Source organism: Morone saxatilis, unplaced genomic scaffold, assembly GCF_004916995.1.
Source record: "Morone saxatilis isolate NCDOM2014 unplaced genomic scaffold, NCSU_SB_2.0 Contig17, whole genome shotgun sequence".
Taxonomy (NCBI): Eukaryota; Metazoa; Chordata; class Actinopteri; family Moronidae; genus Morone; species Morone saxatilis.
Genome location: NW_023339729.1, coordinates 1,453,427 through 1,456,330, shown reverse-complemented (window position 1 = coordinate 1,456,330; position 2,904 = coordinate 1,453,427).

Here is a 2,904-nt window from a genome sequence, read left to right as displayed (position 1 = left end):
AAAGAAGTAAGTTAACATAACTTAATCATCCAAGAACTGTGGAGTCACTTTAATTAAACCTAACTCAAAAACAAATTGTTGAAGTAATAACTCTTTTAACTCTCTATTTAGTGAACTTAAAATTGTTCAGTATTGGTGATTCCAGTTTGTTCCATTGACTCATTTTCTTTAAGTTGACTTTACATCATTACAAAAATGTAAGCACCACTGTTCCATAATGCTTATGCATGATGATTTAATCTTTGTTCTTATTTCAGTTTAAAAATCATCATATGCTATATAGATTATATGTAAAAAACAAAACAAAAACAAGTAAGCCAGCAGTAGCAGTAACAATTAGATTAGACTATGCATAGAAAATTAACTGGCTAACACATTGATAATTGATTAATTGTAAATTGTTCTTATCATACAACAGCGGTTTTGACAGGTAATTTAAAAATTTGCTTTAGTGGAAAAAAACTGTTTTAAATTCAACTTAAGAGGTCACATTTCTATAAATCATCAAGGATGTTATACTGAGAACCCTTTTATATTCTAAGGGTTTAATCTAGAACCCACCCAGGATGTTATACTAAGAACCCTTTTATATTCTAAGGGTTTAATCTAGAACCCACCCAGGATGTTATACTAAGAACCCTTTTATATTGTAAGGGTTTAATCTAGAACCCACCCAGGGGTTATACCAAGAGCCCGTCAATACAGATACGCAATTAACTATTGTATGGAATGAAAAGATGGTAAAGCTATGGCACAACACAAGTAAAAGGAACTGATTGGGGGAATTCCAGATACATCTACATTTAAAAATACAATTTCAAACAAAATCCTTGAAGCACTCTTTCCTCAGAAAAGGGTTTGTTCAGAAGAAAATGGTTCTGGATAGAACCTCAGCCATTGAAGAAGAACCCCTTTGGAACCTTCATTTCTAAGAGAACCCCAGCACACTACTCTCCTAACCTTTTAGATCTCATGTAAACATTTAGAAAAGGTCTAGAAGTGGGAGGTGAGTTCCTCGAAGGCAAGGTGGAATTCCTGCACTGATGAGAACAGGAGATAACGCGGTGAGATATGACAGTAGAAATATGTGTTGGGACAGAGGTGATGGAAATGGATAACAGGCAGCAGCATGGCTCAGTAGCATGTGTTTATCTCCAGTTCATGTCTAGTTTGTCTGCTGTGGTGATGTAAAATATGTATTTTTAAGTGTATGGTGTACATTGACTGATGAATAAATACACAAAATCAGATAAAAGTAGTGATAAGGATGTGATAAATGGATGATCTAGTTAGAGAATTTCCTGAGTTAGTTAATAGCAATGCTCTGATTTTCTTTTCTTTTTCTGTCTTACTGAATAAGACCCAGATCAGATAAACTTTAACATGATGAAGAAAGCTTAATATCATCATTAATATGTTTTGAATGCCTGTTGAACCTAAACACAGTGTGACACTATACAGCAGCATCCCCATGCTTTATATGTTAAGATTTAGGCTCTGTTTGGCAGCTTTTGTCTCAAAATGTCCTCAATTTTGCTTTATTAAAAAATTCAGATACATCCTTTTAGAGCACAAACACATTATTTTTTATTTATTATTATAGGCTTACATACACCCACAATATAATTGTGCCCCCTTGATTATGAGTTTTCTCACCTTTGTGCACAAACTGCATGTGTGTGTTATTGAAGATTTGATTTACCCAGGCCTGTTAATCAATCAGAGCTTGCATTATGAAATGACATGAGTTAAGGTGTATCATCTCCCATTTGGCTTGGCTTTATTTGGCACTTTTTTTGTTCACTATCTATCACAATATCTGTCAGTTGTATCACTTTTGCAGTAGAATATTTTCATAGAAGAATCCATTTCATATATGGGATACCTTGGAGAATATAAAAACATTGTTGAGCTTTGTTCTACCTCTAGTAGGGGTATCTCAACAGCTAAAGCACTTTTGGGGCCCTTCCCTCTAGCCTATGTGTTTTCCAGGTCTTGTCAGTAATCCTTTTGGAGACACCAGCCTAACCATTCACACACACACACCCATACACATGCGTATTCTTGTGCTTGCTAAATATGGAAACCCCCTCACTCTTTAGTCTATGTGGGTCAAACACTCTTAGTCCTCTTTCTGTCTCAGCTTAGTTTCTGAGGACAACAGAGTATGTTTGGATAGTTGGAAGCCATTTACAGTCACAGTTTGTTCAATCATGAATAATCATCTACATGAAGGCTGGGCATAGGCGCATATTTCAAAGGGAGTGTAGGGGATCATCCAACATCCCGCTCAATATTTAGAACACTCACATTTGATTGTTAGATTGTTCAGTTCTTCTTTAACACTACGTCATACAAATTAGTCATTTTTTACATTGTAAAACCAGATAAGTTAATTTAACTCCAAACATTATTGAAATTGATTACATCAAAATCTTGAGAGTTACAGTTTTACAGTCTTTTAAATCAAGTTTTCTCCTGGCTGTTTGAGGCTGTAGCTTAGACTTTTTGTTCTCATGTATACAGCTGAAACTTGTCACCCGCGGGAGGAAATGTGGAAATGACACATCAACAACAACAAAAATCCAAGAATTTTAGGAATTTTCTCTGATATACGGATGTGTCACAGTGGAGCTGCGGTGAGTGTATTCTGTTTGTCATGTGTGACACAATGAGTGATTTGAATAGCCTTTGTGATGTTTGCAGCATTGTCAGTTAAGCAGCACACCACTTTCTTATCAACCTCCCACTCTGCTGCAACACTGAGAAGCTTGGTTGCCAGGTTGTCTGCTGTGTGCCGCTCAATGAATTCAAAACAGTCCAATAGGCAGGAGGACATGTTGAAATCTTCAATAAAGTGGCATGTTACAGACATGAATGAGGTTGTAACCCTTGACGTCCAAC